Genomic DNA, 15558 nt, shown 5'->3' on the forward strand with positions numbered 1-15558 from the left:
CAAGACTTACTCTAAAGCCATCAACGTCAGGACAATGTGGTTTTGGTATAAGGATGGACACAAAATGAAACAGAATGGGTTCCAGAATTAGAACCAAACTCATATGGTCAATTAATTTTTGAAAAATTATATCAATGCATTTCAATGAAGGAAGTGTAGACTTTTCAACAAATAGTGCTGAACAAGTGGACATCAGTACGGAAATAAATGAACCTCAGACCCTATCTCACACTATATGCAAAAATTTATTTGAAATGTATTAAAGAACTCAACATAAAATGTAAAATCATAGGGGTGCATGGGTGGCTCAGTTGGTTGGGCGTCTGGCTTCTCACGGTTGGGTCACGATCTCATGGTTTGTGGGTTTGAGCCCCACGTCGGGCTCTGTGCTGACAGCTCAGAGCCTGGAGCTGCTTCAGATTCTGTGTCTCCCTCTCTCTCTCTGCCCCTCCCCCGCTCATGCTCTGTCTCTCTCTCTCTCTCTCAAAAATAAATAAACATTAAAATTTTTTTAAAAACCCTAAAATCATAAAGCTTTTAGAAAAATATACAAGAGAAAAACCTTTACAATCTTGGAATGGGCAAAGATTTCTTAGGACATAAAAATATTAAATATTGAAGGAAAAACCAAGAAATTATACCTCATCAAAATGTTAACTTCTCTTCTTCAAAAGATCCAATTAAGAAATTGAGAAGGGAATCCACAGACTGGGAATATGCTTGGATAGATGAATGGATGGTAGAAAAGATACTCCTTTGTGACAATACATCTTGTCTCCCATAATTCTCACCCATCATGTCTAGCTATGTTATAGGGGTCATGGGTATGGATAAACTAATAAACTGAGCACCCATTGGGTGTCAGTATCAGTTAGAGAAATAGAAATCAGTAGCAGAATCTAGACATCATGCATAACGATAATCGATAGCATTCTTGTAGTCAGACATTTTAAGTTTTTTAACACTTCAAGTACCTAATATTGATCTGAGCATTTGAAAAATATTAGCTCATACAATACAATGGCCCTATGAGGTAGACGTGATCTCAAGAACAGCAGCATCAACATCATCTGAGAATTGATTAAAAATGTAAATTCTCAGGCCCCACCCCAGAGGGACCTGAATCAGAAACTCAGGCTGTGGGTCCCAGCACTTAGAGTTACGTTGAATGGACACCCAAATGATTTTCATAAGATTACAGTTTGAGAATCACTGTTCAATAATATTGGCTTCTTGCTTAAATGCTGTCGTCACTCTTAGCATCTGTTATGTACTTTATCAAACTTCCATCTTTAAGGCACTGAAGCTTTAACTTTCAATTTGAAGTGAAATTTCCTTTTTTTTTTTTTTTTTTAAATTTTGCTAAAGCTGGTTCTGGCTGGTGACACCACAGCTAGTGAAGCTCTGTTTACTGTGGCCATATTCACATTCTTTCTGGCAACTGCATTCTTATATTGGATGTTTCTTCCTTTTTTTCTTTCCTTCTTTCTTCTTCTTTTTTTTTTTCTTTTCTTTTTCTTTTTTTTTTTTTTCCTATGGATGAAGAAGGGTCTCAAAGTTTCTTGGCAGGAAAATACTCCACCTGTTTAGAGGAACAACTGAAAACAAGTCCATCATTGTACAGGAACAAGAATGCCATGTTACTTTCCACATAACCTCCTTAACCATCTTCCCGTAACAATGCCTCACTAGCCTAGGCACTCGGGGCCATAATGGTCCTTTGGAAGAGGGAAGCTCTTCAGAAGAGGCTAGGTTGGTAACAGCAAACAACACAAATAATAAATTCAGGGTTTTGTTTTCAATAGTAACACATTTTGGGTCTCCCCCTTTTGAGCATCAAGTGGCAAATGTTCCATGCATTGAAACAGAAATAAGAGCTCTACATCAATAAAACAAGAACATGCATCTCTAGCCACACACATGGTCCTTGGCAGTAGATCTTAGCTGCAGGACTCATAGGAAGAAAAGGAACAAGGGGGTGTGGTGGGGGTTGGGGGGGAGGAGGCGGAATCCAAGCACCAATTTAGAGACTGCAGGGCTCGTTATAAAAAGCTATTTTTAAAATGGGAGATGAATCGCTTTGGAAAGAAAAGAGTCAAGTTGTCAAAATGAATTAAAAGGGGGAGAGAGGGTCTGATGATTAAAGTTACTCTCAAGTAGCCAGAAGGGATGCCAGATATCTTCTAGAGCAACCTCCTGGTCTTGCAGAAGGAGATCAGGTCCTTCCGGTGGGAAGCAAGCAATTCTCAAACCAAGGTCAGGTGCTTATTAGGGGTGGAACTGGAGACTTCAGACCCTGGTCTCTTGGCTTCAATTTGTTGTGGGTGATTAAAGTCCCTGTTTTTCTATAAAGTGCCAAATGATTGAAGTTCAAACAAGGGGGGTCATCACTGACTAGAGGTTCTGAGGACCCTTCAGTTAGAAAAATGAGGCTCGATTTAGGCACTAGATGGGAAGAATATCAGAGCAGGTATGAGGGCCTGGGACCATAGGAGGCCCTGAAGAGACCTCCCATGATGAAAATTGTATCCACAGCGCAGGGAAACGACCCAGCTTCGCTCTCTCCTACAAAGCAATGGGTTTCATTTTCACTTTGGTGAGACGTCTTCCATGGACACAAATTCTACTTGGTGATCATCAGCCTAACAGGAAGGCACGGCTCCCGAACACAACTCCTGCGCTCCCAGCCACGAGTCATACCTGCCCCTCGCGAAGACAGTGTTTACTCGGAGAGTTTTTGAAAGCCAGCAGGCAACAAAGAAAAGTGTCATTGTGATGCTAATGACAGATGCTGCAGTTGCAAGTTGCTGCCTGTAGTTCTTCAAAAAATGTATAAATAGGGTTTCTGCCCCGATTTGCATTCTAAAAAGATGGCCCTTTTTGTGTGTGTTACATTACCGGATACTGCTCCCTCAATTCAAAAATAAAACAAAACGGGGAGAACAGTGGACTGTTCAAAATGTTTAAATTATGCACAAATAAAGGGAAATGAGAATAAAAAGGAATGCGTCTTTGTCTCAGTCCGCCCTTAAACGTTCCGGTGAAAATCCATCTCATTATATTCATGGGTCCTAATTTAAAGAATAACAGACCCGGTGGCAGGCCAATGACTGCTAATGCTGCCAGCGTTAACATCATGAGTGGTGTGGCGCTTTCTGCGACCCAGGCACCACATCTTGGAACAAAGGAAAGGAACAAGGTGGCTCTGCTGTTACCCAAATTGGCCTCTGGCTTCCACTCTGGCAAGTGACAGGGGCCGGCTGCTCTTTCTCAGGTGTCCCTGGGGAATATGTGTGTGCCATTAACCCAACCGGCCACTGGGTGTGACCACGCTCCACACAAAAGGAAGCCAAGGCCGCTTTCGGGGGACTTTTCTCTGGCAGGGTTGACGCACGCACGCGCGCGCGCGCACACACACACACACACACACACACACACACACACACACGTGTGCATACCCAGACCGTGAAGTCCTCACCCTCAGGAGGGAAAGTTTCAAAAGTCAGTCCGGGCTTGGTTTTTACCTTCCAAACAGGCGCGCCCAGTGAACGTTGTTAATTTCCCCTCTGCTCCAAAACGAGTGTAACTTCCTCTTTCTGTTAGGTCTCAGTTAAAGAATGAGGAGCAGGTCTGTAATTCCCAGCAACACAAATCAAAAGAAATCGCCTTCCGCATAACCTGTTCAAAGGGAAAAGGAGAAAGAGAGAGGGAGTCCCCAGAAACGCAGGCTGGCTGGGTCTAAACACCCCTGCAGCAGAATGCGCCCCTCCAAAAATCCTGTGCCTCTGATCCCCACCGCTGGTGGCATCTGGGGCTGGGTTGCAGACGCAACTCCCTTCAGGTTTCCTGTGAACGTGAGAGCCAAATATCTTTGCTGTGGTAATCGAGAGCCACATCCACCGCAATTTGAAAGGAAACGGATTCATCCGTGATGAAGACTTGGGTCCAAGTGGTCGGCAAGATAAGTAGGCTGAATGGCATCTCACGATCCCATCGGCAGATTAGGTTTTTTTTCATTCCTTTTCAAACACAGAACACTCTTTACATGGGGGGGGGGGGGGGCAGGAGAAGCAGGGATAAAATCCAGCCTTGCAAAGCAACAGCAAAAGGTTAACCACTCACCCTGTTTTTAATTCCGCCTTTTAACTACCTCCATTCCCAGTGTCCAAAAAGATACCCACGCATTTGCACGCACACGTGCCCACGGAGTGAAGCCTATTTTCTTTCATCCTGACCCATAGTTTAAATTGTGTCCTTCCCTTTGCACCTGCACAGAGGGGGTGTTCATTTGATTCGTACTGTTTCTCCCCAAAAGGTTCGTGGTGTTTTCACAAGGTTATATTAAAGATTGGAAACAGGCACATGATGTCTCCCTGAAGAAGCCGCGTCCAACATCGCCCTTAAGAGCACCTCTCTTTTTTTTCAACATCTTATTTCAAAGAAATCCTTCGTGTGTGTGTGTGTGTGTGTGTGTGTGTGTGTGTGTGCCATGCTCAGAAAATATTTGTCGATTGCTAACACTATGTCTGAAAATCAGTTGGAAGATGTTTTTCCGAGCCTGCCAATTTGCAGACATCAGCTAAGTGCCTGGGGTTCCTCCAGTTTCCTGAGCTGAGGACATTTTTCTTTAAAAAGATGTTTTTGTGGAGAGTCTACAAACTGAATGAGAAACCACAGACGCGGAGCTCAGACTGGGAATCTTCAATGGGCCCTGGAGTCGCGGTGCTTTGTCACCAAGCAGAGCCACTGGCATTTTATTTTTAAATGAAGCATCGTAACCTATCTAAAGTCTTAGTGCCGCGGAACACACGCGGGCACAACTCACAATAGCCAAATAAATCTCGCGGTCCTTAAGGTTTTCCTTCATGCCCTCGCTCACCTTGATTTCTGTTTCCAGGGGAAAAAATAAATAAGTAAATAAAGTCAGGCGGTGCTGGTGACCAACAGCGCATTGAGAGGTATTGTCGCATCCCAGGGTAGTAAAAGCAGTCGCTGCTTTTTCTTAAGAAGGAAAGTTTAAATGGATGCCGTCCTTGTTGCGATGAAACTCAGGGGCCAGATTCACTTTGTGTCATGTTCTGCTGTTACCCTGGACTCAAGTCAATGCTAACAGGAATGAGCTGACAAGTCATGGAGTGGCCACTTTCAAGTTATTTTCATGTCACGTTGCAGCCCAGGTTAGAAGTACCAAAGATAAAAATCGACTCCGAGACGACTGGTTGTTAATTTTTATCAATTAGTAATCAATGAGGACCATTAAAATTAGTATCATGGAATTAGGGAGGTCGCTGAGCAGTGGGTTCAAGTTTAAGTGAAAGGAAGGTCGAATTCCACTTGGAGAACAGACCCTTCTTTATCTGACCCCTGCTTGTTTTTCTAGTCTTGTCTTCCAACAACCCTGTGGTGAACCCTAGCACCACCCCCCCCCATTCCGTGAACAGACCCACTTTCAAACATCCATATTCTTTTGAAGTGCTGTTTCCTAAACTCTAAGAGCTGCCTTACGCCTCCCCCTGCCTGCCCCACTCAACAGACTCTCCCTCACTTTGCAGGCAAAGCTACGATGTTACCTCCTATTTGAAACCTTCTTCAAATGCTCTCCTCTGAGTGTGCCAGGCCCCTGAGACTGGACATAGACTCCTCCTGAACAGAACCTAACCCATTGTTTATACGATGACCGTATGTATCCACTCCTGTCTCCCACCGTTGACTGGGAGGTAAACACATATTTTCCTATTTGTGTCTCCACAGTCTTGAACAGTGTATGGTAATTTGAAGGTGCTCAATGAACATTGAATAAAGGAAGGAATGAAAAAGGCAAGGATGGAATGAATCAGGAAACTAATTAATAAGTGAGCCGTTGAACAAAATCCAGACTTGGGTAGGACAGTCCAACAGACGGGGTCAAATAACGGCCAAGACACAACGTCATCTCTCCTACGTAGTAGAAACGCTGCCCTGCATTGCTCAGTGGGGAAGCAGATTCTATCAGATCCTCGAAGAGCACATCCTTTTACAGAGGACACACCTTCTGCCAGGGATGGGTCTCTCTGAACTAACCCTTTTCCAATTTGGACTATGAATGAATAGGTGGCCTAGAGAGATGCATATATTATAGCAAAAGACCATGTTTTAAAATAAGTGGAAAAGGAGAAAGCAAAATGAAGGTAGAGAAATGAAGATGATCCAAACATGGGATTAAGACAAAAATGCCCACGATAGAGAACCAGTACTTGCAACAGGAAATGCATGAACTTGGTTCGCACCTTTGTAACAGCTCAACTAGGGAAGCCTGACTGGTTACACAATTCAGTTTCCACAAGACAAAAACAAGCTGATCGTTCAGGAAAAGCATCGTTATCCATGCAACAGAGGAATTTTTGTCAAGGGAAGTGTACCTATTAATTTTCGCTTGGGAGGAAGCCTTTTTTTTTTTTTTATGGGAAGAGAGATTGGTAAAGTGGAGACAAGGCTCAGAGAGGAGGACCTGTGAGAGAAGACCATGAACTATTAAAGTCCCTTTGGCTGCAGGGACATAAGTGGAAGGAGAAGGAAGTTAGATAAAATTCATTGTGAGTGGAAAGCAATGAATTTAAAGCTAGGCATAGTTGTCTGGCTTGACAATGAAGATAGCACTGTTCTACCCTTTTCTACTATTGATCTACTGCTTAGATGACTCAGAATTCCCACAGGAAATGTGATGAGTATTTCATAAGGTCAGAGGTACCCGTGGGTGCAGTCCTATCTCCCCACCACAACGCAGGGCCAGAAGGTGGCAGGAGACACGAAGGGGTTTCCATTTACCACCAGGGCTACCAAGCAGTGCTTCTGGGACACCATTTCAACCTCTCTATCCTAGAGAAAGAGGACACAGGACAGGCTGGTCCACTGTATGTCTTTTGGGTAGAGGGGTTATAGGACACACCCAGGACGGGTGGTCCTGGCAAACATCCCAGTTCCTCAGATGGGGCTCTCTTGGGTAAATAGCACAAACTTCTGACCCTTTATCTCTTCACCCATAAAAATAACTTTATGGGTGAAGTTATGAGTTATCCTGAGAATGAATTGTGAAAATACAAATGTTAAAGTTACTGTCACAAAATTAAAAGAACTAACCACAGTCATAGACTTGCTTCCACTGTCTTAGAGCAAGTACCTCCAGATAAGACTTAATTGGATCATTTCACTCTGTTGATTGTTTCCTTTGCCGTGCAGAATCTGTTTAGTTTGATGTAATCCCACTTTTTTTTTTTTTTTTGCTTTTGTTCCTGTGTTTTTGGTGTCGTATCCATGAAATCATTGCCAACACCAATGTCAAAAAGACTTTCCCCTTCGTGTTTTAGAAGTTTTACAGTCTCAGGTCTTATGCTTAAGCCTTTGACCCATTTCAAAGGTTTTTTGTTTGTTTTTTGTTTTTTTAATGTCTGGTATGAGGATCCAATTTCATTCTTTTTTTTGAGGAAGAGACTATCCTCTCCCCATGGTGTACCCTTGACAACCTTGTCAAAGATCAGTTGACGATAAATTTGTGGATTTATTTCTGGGCCCTCTATTCTGTTCCATTGGTCTATATGTCTGACTTCATGCAAGTACCATACTGTTTTGATTATTATAGATTTATAAGATACTTTGAAACCAGGAAAATGATGCTTGCAGCTTTGTTCTTCTTTTTCAAGATTATTTGGCTAATGTGGTCTTTTATGGTTCTCTATGAATAGTAGAATTGTTTTCCTATTTCTGTAAAAAATGCCATTGGGACTTTGATAGGGGCTGCATTGAATCTATAGATCTCTTTGGATGGTGTGGACATTTTAATGATATTAAGCCTTTCAGTCTATGAACGCAGGATGTCTTTCCATAAAAGGCAATTTATGGAATGGGAGAAAATATTTATAAATCATATACCTGATAAGGGATAATCTCCAAAATATATAAGAAATTCCTTGGGGCACCTGGGTGGCTCAGTTAGTTAAGTGTCTGACTTTGGCTCAGGTCATAATCTCATGGTTCATGAGTTTGATCCCCAAGTCCGGCTCTGTGCTGACAGCTCAGAGCCTGGAGCCTGCTTCAGATTCTGTGTCTCCCTCTCTCTCAGTCCCTCCCCCACTCACCCCTGTCTATATCTCTCTTTCTCTCAGAAAAAAATGAATAAACATTAAAAAAAATTAGAAAAAAAAGAAATTCCTATAACTCACTAGCAACAAAACTAATAACCTGATTTTAAAATGGGCTAAAAATTTTAACAGGTACTTCCTCAAAGAAGACATACAAATGGCCAACAGATACATGAAAAAAATGCTCAATGTCACTTATCATCAGGGAAATGCAAATCAAAACCACCATGAAGATGCCACCTCATACCTGTCATATTGGCTACTATTTAAAAAAAAGGCACAAGTGTTGGTGAGGATGTGGACAAATTAGAACTCTTGCACTGTTGGTGGGAATGCAAACTGGTGCAGCTACTATGGAAAACAGTATGAGGTTCCTCAAAAAATTAAAAATAGAACTACCATATGATCTAGCAATCCCACATCTGGATATTTACCCAAAAGACTTGAAATCAGGATATCAAAGAGATACTTGTATTTCCGTGTTCATTGCAGAATTATTCACAACAGCCAAAGTGGGGAAAAAACTTAAATATCCATTTATTTATTTGTTTGTTTGTTTGTTTTTTTATAAAATGTGGTATAAATACATCTTGGAATACTATTCAACCTTAGAAAAGATGGAAATTCTGCAAGATGTGACTACATGGATGAACCTGGAAGGCATTATTCTTACTGAAATAAGCCAGCCACTGAAAGATAAACACTGCATGATTGCACTTACATGAGGTATCTAAAATAGTCAAATTCATAGAACCAGAGAGTGAAATGGTGGTTGCCAGTGGCTGTGGGGAGAGGAAAATGGGGGGTTACTGATAAGGGGCATTAAGTTTCAGTTAAGCAAGATGAATAAGTTCTAGAGATTTGCTGTATAACATTGTACTCCTAGACAACACTATTGTACTTATCAAGAAGGCAGATCTCATGTCAGGTGTTCTAACCCCAAAGAAGTTTTTTTGATGGGCACCTGAGTGGCTCAGCCAGTTAAGCCTCTTGACTTCAGCTCAGGTCATGATCTCATGGGTTCATGAGTTCAAGCCCTACATCAGGCTCTGTGCTGACAATATGGAGCCTGCTTGGGATCTCTCTCTCTCTCTCTCTTTCTCTCTGTCTCTCTCTCTCTGCCCCACCCTCTCCCCCTCTCTCTCTTTCTCTGAAAATAAAAAAAATAAACTTAAAACAAATGGGTTTTTAAAATTTTTTTAAGTAAAATGGAAAAAAAAAAAAAATGACTTGGGGTAAGATCAATGAGCCTTAATGGGGGTGTGGTTTAGTCCAGAATAGTCCAGAATTTTCAAACACCCACTTTAGCCATCTGTCATTAAGATGCACCAAACTACAAATACCCTCTGGTTACTTCAGCTCTTGGGAGGAAGGGTGTTTACTTGCAGTATATACTCTTGCTTGGACTCTTTCAATACGATGGGTCCAAGATAACCGGTAACAGAAGTTAGTCAACCCACCCAAATTAGAGAAAATTTGGTTGGGGTAAGTTAGGCTTTAAGCTGCATCAGGTTGTGTATTGTGTTTGATGCTTCCCCACTATATTCCCAGCACATCAAACATAATAGATGATCAGTAAATATTTGATGAATAAATAAATATGGTAAAGAATTCAGGGAATTCAGATTTTATTTCACTTACCACATAAGCAATGGCATGTAGTAAACAAACAAACTTTATATATTTCTTTTGACTGAGTTATGTCCCCAAATTCATATGTTGAAGTCCTAACATGCAATGTGATGGTGTTTAGAGATGAGGTCTTTGGTAGGTAATTAGGTCATGAGGGTAGAGGCCTCATGATGAGACTGTGCCCTTATAAGAAGAGACAGGAGAAAGACGTCTCTCTTGCCGTATTCCAGCCAGGAAAAGCACTCTCATCAGGAGCTGAATCTGCCAGCACCCTGAACTTCTCAGTGCCTGAACTGTGAACAGTCTGTCCATTGTTTAAGCTACTCAGTCCATAGTATTTTGTTAGAGCAGCCAGAGCTAAGACATACATGGAAATTTTTGAGAAACAGCAAAACAGGTAATAGAAAGCTGGTTTTCATCGAAGTAGTCTAGGAGTATTGCAAAAAAACAACCTTGAATTTCACCCTAAATCAGTGTACTGAATGACAGCATGATAACAAATGAAAAAAAAAATTACATGATGCAACAGTATCTTGTTTTTTTTAGAATTCTTTTTGCATTTGCTCCTATCAGTATTATAAAATGAAAACACCAGTAAGTTCTATTTTATCTTTCACATGTATAAGAAATATTCCATTCATTCATGCATGCATTCATTCGTTTATTCATTCATACATTCATTCATTTTCTTCAACAAACAATGATTGTGTGGCAGCTAAGAGCTCAAGCACTCTGCTAGGTAATTAATGAGAAAATTAAATATACTGCCCTCAGAGACTTTACAGGCTCATGAAGGAAGCAGATACCTATATGGATAATTATAGTACAGTGGGTTAAGTGTAATGATAGAGTAGCACTAGGCATAAGACCAAGTCTACACTCAAAGAGTGGGAAAAGGATTTCTCTAGGAAGACGAATCTTAGCCCAATCTTGAAATTCAAATACAACTAAACCCAGGAAAGATGTTGGAAAAGGGATGATCCTCGTAGAGGGCCAGTACATGCAAAAGCTTAGAGACAAACACGTGTGTCTCCTGAGGAAACTAAAAGAAATTCTGCACTGCTGAACAGTAAAGGAGGGACATATGTGTCATGGCAAAGGCTTGACTATGTCCACTGAGCATGACATATACACCATGCACCCCCACTCCTCCCGCCCGAGCCCACGGAAGGTGTGGGTAACCGATCACGGCATTTCCCCGGAGCCCAGATGCAGCCCCAGAATCTTCTCAGCGTGGCATGCCGGCATGTCAATTCCAATGCGTCCAAATGCAAGATGAAACCTACCTGCCATGTTTGCTTCAATGATGAGGAACCTCTGAAGGTTACAGACAGGGGCAGAAGAGGATCCAGATTTGGGATTTAAAAGATCTTTGTGGTAGCACCACAGAGCGTGGGTTTGAGAGGTGGGGTCAAAACAGAAGTGAAAGGATACTGTTATATCTTATATATGAATTTCTATAGGACATAAACTCTTCGCATAGCCTGTGTTCAAAGGGGAATGAAAGGGGTCCCTGGGTGGCTCAGCTGGTTAAGCCTCTGACTCTTGATTCTGGCATAGGACACGATCTCACACGGTTCGTGCAATCGAGCCCTGCTTGGGGGTTCTCTCTCCTCCTCTGACTCTGCCCCTCCCACTCTCTCTCTCTCTGTCTGCCTCTCAAAATAAATAAATTTTAAGATAAAACGAAATCTATAAAAATAAGACAAAGGGGGAATTAAAAAGTGAGTGGTACAGAGACCACGGAAGGGGACAGAGCTGGCTGGCACTGTGGCCCTATCATTGGCGTAAATTCCAAAGAGGACAGATTTTAGAATTTTCCCCCAGAAGTCTCCCCATCTCAGCTCTGCTGCTAATATGTGCTCCTGGAGGATGAAGGTGACAAAGCTTATTTGGAAAGAACAATCGTCTCATAATGAACGCTTCACCCCTTCACTAAGGAGGGAACGATGTTATTTGTAGCTACTGTTTTACCACCAGAGTAGAGATCCAGAAACTTCAATAAGAAAAACCCAACAAGAAGGGGATGATAATTGGGTTAGGTCTACACCGCGGTTACAGCCAGAGCAGTCCGTGACTTTCAAAATAACCTCACCTGGGCTTGTTGAATTAAGAGACTGCACCATTTTTTTTTCCCCACTTTTTTTCACTACCCCAAAAGACCTGCCGCTTGTCAGTCGATTTGTTTTTAATTCCCAGGTCTCCCTGGCTTGTTTGTAGCTACTATGGTTTTTTTTTCTCTTTAAGTGCAGGAGGAAGGTTGGAGTTTTGATCATCCGTGTCCCCCCAAAGGCTCCAGGGATGCAGGGAAGCAAACAGAGCTAAGTTGAGAGAGGATATATCAGCAGGACAAAAAGCACGAGATGGGAAGGCCGACTCTCCTTACACAGACGAGGTTTTCCCAGGAATGCTGGGGAGGTGGCAGATCACACAGAGGGAATCGGATACTCAGCAGCAGGCATCTAGCAAGAGACAGGAAGAGATGTCTGGGTCGGTTTTATGTGTGGGTAGGTGTTCAGCAGGCCCCAGGCACCCGAGCATTTCTGTGGCACCTTTGCAGATAATTCTAGACTTGAGGACAAAGACACCAGGCCAAAGAGCCCGAGGGGGTGGGGAAGGGGAGGCCGAGCCCAGGGAATGAGAGGGGGGGAATTCCAGTGAAAGCAGGAGAACAGAGCTGTGCTGTTTGACCTGTGTTGGAGAGAGAGAGAGAGAGGGAGAGAGAGGCCTAGTTGAAAGTGGCAGAGGAGGGTGGGAATCTGGGACCTCTGCCCCCCACCCCTTTCACTGTCCACCACCCTGTAGCTAAAATACGTTTCTGTGCCCACTCAGCTTTCCTTTCCTTCTGTTTGTCTGGGGGAGGTCCTTCAAGCAAAACTGGGAGACGCCACGAAGAAGTTTAAGTTCACGGATTTGTGCTTTATTCTACAAAGGATTTCAGAGGGATTTTAAGGCCAGATGCAGCCCCCGCCCCCAGATTTCTAAAAACTTAGGGAGTCATTTTACTTGGCTCTGCACACCTGAAAAGCACAGCCCTCTGACTGACAGCCCATGCGTTCCTTCTCTCTCAAGGAACAGCTGTTACGGTGCAGAGACTTGCAGAAGTGACTGGTGCGAGGTCAACTCTGCCTTTAGTCTGTACAGGTAAAGTCTGTTTCCGCACAGCGAGCTGCTCAGTGAGCTGCCCACCCAACAGGTGGGTCCAGAATAAAGTCTAAGCCAGTTCCTTGCTTTCCCATCGCAGGTGTGTTTAGTGGAGGCAGACAGCCTAGCATTCCCTTTTCCTTTCTAACCTCTCTTTTCAACATTATCCCCCGACCCACCTGCCCTCCCTGCCCCCCAGATACTCTGCGACTCCCCTCCACCCTCTCCAAAGCAGGTTCCTGGGCAATGTTTCATATGCAGATACTCCAGGGCCGAGCCGGATCTTGTAGGCAAGATCGATAAATGTGGGTGGTCCTTACTAATAGAAATCACCGCCCGGAACCAAGCGTCAATTCGGTATTTTATGCTAATAACATGACCAACTCCTTTTGTGGTCTTACTACTTTCTTCCTGGAGAGAAGGAAGGAAAGAAAGAACACATAGAGAAACATCTGGCCACAGAAGCTGTATCTTCTAATTGTGCAGTATTGCCAGTTTTTTTCATTTCTGCACCCAGGGGCTTCAGCAGACAGGCAGGTAAGTGTTTTTTTTTTTTTTGGTTCGAGATGGTTTCTGTTTTGACAAGACCTCTTTAAAGATCTGCCAGCTCAGCTGTAAAAAATTTGCTCTGGATTGAAACGTGGCATTTATAGTTGCGGTCCCAGAGCAGCCTTTTTTTTTTTTTTTTAACACTAAATTTGGATTAAATCTGTTAAGACTCTTCTCAAAATTATGAGTGTAAAAATAAAATTCAGGAACTTCATGAGTTCCTTGATATTTTGTGCTCCTACTGTGTGAGGAAAACAGATTCTAATGTCTAAAAAAAGAAAAACTGCCAGTCTGTGATTAAAATGTCTTCCTTAGGCATGTGCCCATGCCTGCGGGTGAACTTAGCTAAATACACGATATATTCATCGACGTGTTGCACGGGCACCTCCTTTAAGCCGTCTCCGCTAAGGAGAAGTTAAGCCAGCTCCTGGCCCGGTCTCTTGAGCCCTGTTGGGACCCTGCTTTTCTATCAGGCCCAGAAGGAAGAAGAAAAGGCGTTGAGCAGCAGAAGCCCGCCAACCTCGCTCGCCCTGAACGAGAAGCGTCTGCAGGTGCAGAAGCAGGTGCCGGGGGACGGTTGTCCGCGCCAGGAGCGCAAGGCCTTCCTGCGCAGCCGACCCCGCGTTGGAGCCTTGCCTGGTGACTGACCCCGGTCCTCCTGTGTCAGAGAGCAGGTTGACGCCTGGGACGTCGCTCAGCCTCCTAACCAGTTCTTCTTTATTTCTCAGCCTGGAGACTTAGAAAAATATTTCTCCTATCTGCCTGGGTCTTGTGCACATTTGCTGCTGTTGTTTTTACTCTATTAAAAAGGTCCCCGAATTTCATTGCTTAAAAACGTTGTTGAGGGGTGACTGGGTGGCTCAGCTGGTTGAGCGTCTGACTCTTGGTCTCAGCTCAGGTCTTGATCTCAGGGTGGTGAGTTCAAGCCCGCGTTGGGCTCTGTGCCAGGCCTGAAGCCTCCTTTAAAAAACAAACCAACCAACAAACAAAAAACGTTGTTGAGTGAGAAGTCTCCTGCCAAACCCCCTGTCCTCATACCCCCTGTGCCTTAAGGGTCACCCCAACAAGAAATCGTCTGTGTTGGTTCCTCCATAGTCCCTCCAAGATTTCTTTATGTAAAAACGAGTAGAGGAAAATGTACTTTTATGTCTTCCTCTTTCGTATGACACCATCTCGCACCTTGCCTTTGGCAGTTAACAAAAGTGGTGCAGATTAGCGCGTAGAGGACTTTCTCACTCACTTTTACTCGGCCCCAGTCCCTCGTGTGGTGCAGAGGCAACCACAGCCTTTGTTTTCTCTGCCGTGCGGTTCCCGATCTTTACGGATCACAAATACTGAAGCAATGAAGGGCACATTCTGTTTTCTGTAATCTAACTCCTACCTGTGTGCTTGTGTCTTTGTGAATTACCTCCCTTTTGCTTCTTTTCTCCAACTTTTTGAGTCACCTAGTTAATTTCTGTCGTTTAATGTTTTATTGATCTAAGTATTTTGTGCCATGACTTTTTTTTTTTTCCTCAGTAATGACTCAGTTATAGCCCAACATTCTGATATATGTATTCATCCCTGTTAAATTCTGCGTTTTGGGCTTGCATTCGCCCTTTGACCCACGAATTATTTAACGCTGTTATTTTTATTTCCAAGTGAAAGGGACTTTCCCTGTATTGAACTGCAGATGCATTGCATTGCATTGTCAGATAATTTTGTTCTGCCGTTTCTACTTTGTTAGAATTTATTGAGATTTTCCTTGTGGTGTAATTCACATGTCATCAATTTTTGCGAAGGATCCGTGAACACTTAGAAAGTGGAGGGAGGGGGCGTCTGGGTGGCTCAGTCAGTTAAGCATCCGACTCTTGATTTCAGCTCAGGTCGGATCGCACCGTTTGTGGGATCGAGCCCCTTGCTGGGCTTTTCGTTGTCAGCAAGGAGCCTGCTTGGAATTCTCTCTTTCTGCCCCTCTTCCCTGCCCCCCAGCCCCGCCCCACCACTTGTGCTCTCTCGCGCGCTCTCTCTCTCTGTCTCTCCCTCTCTCAAAATAAATACATAAACATTTTTTTAAAACAGAAAGTGGAGGGAGGTTTGTGCATTTGAAACATATCCTGAAGAGCTAACTTATAGTGTT

This window comes from Prionailurus viverrinus, chromosome B2, assembly GCF_022837055.1.
Source record: "Prionailurus viverrinus isolate Anna chromosome B2, UM_Priviv_1.0, whole genome shotgun sequence".
NCBI classification, from domain to species: Eukaryota; Metazoa; Chordata; class Mammalia; order Carnivora; family Felidae; genus Prionailurus; species Prionailurus viverrinus.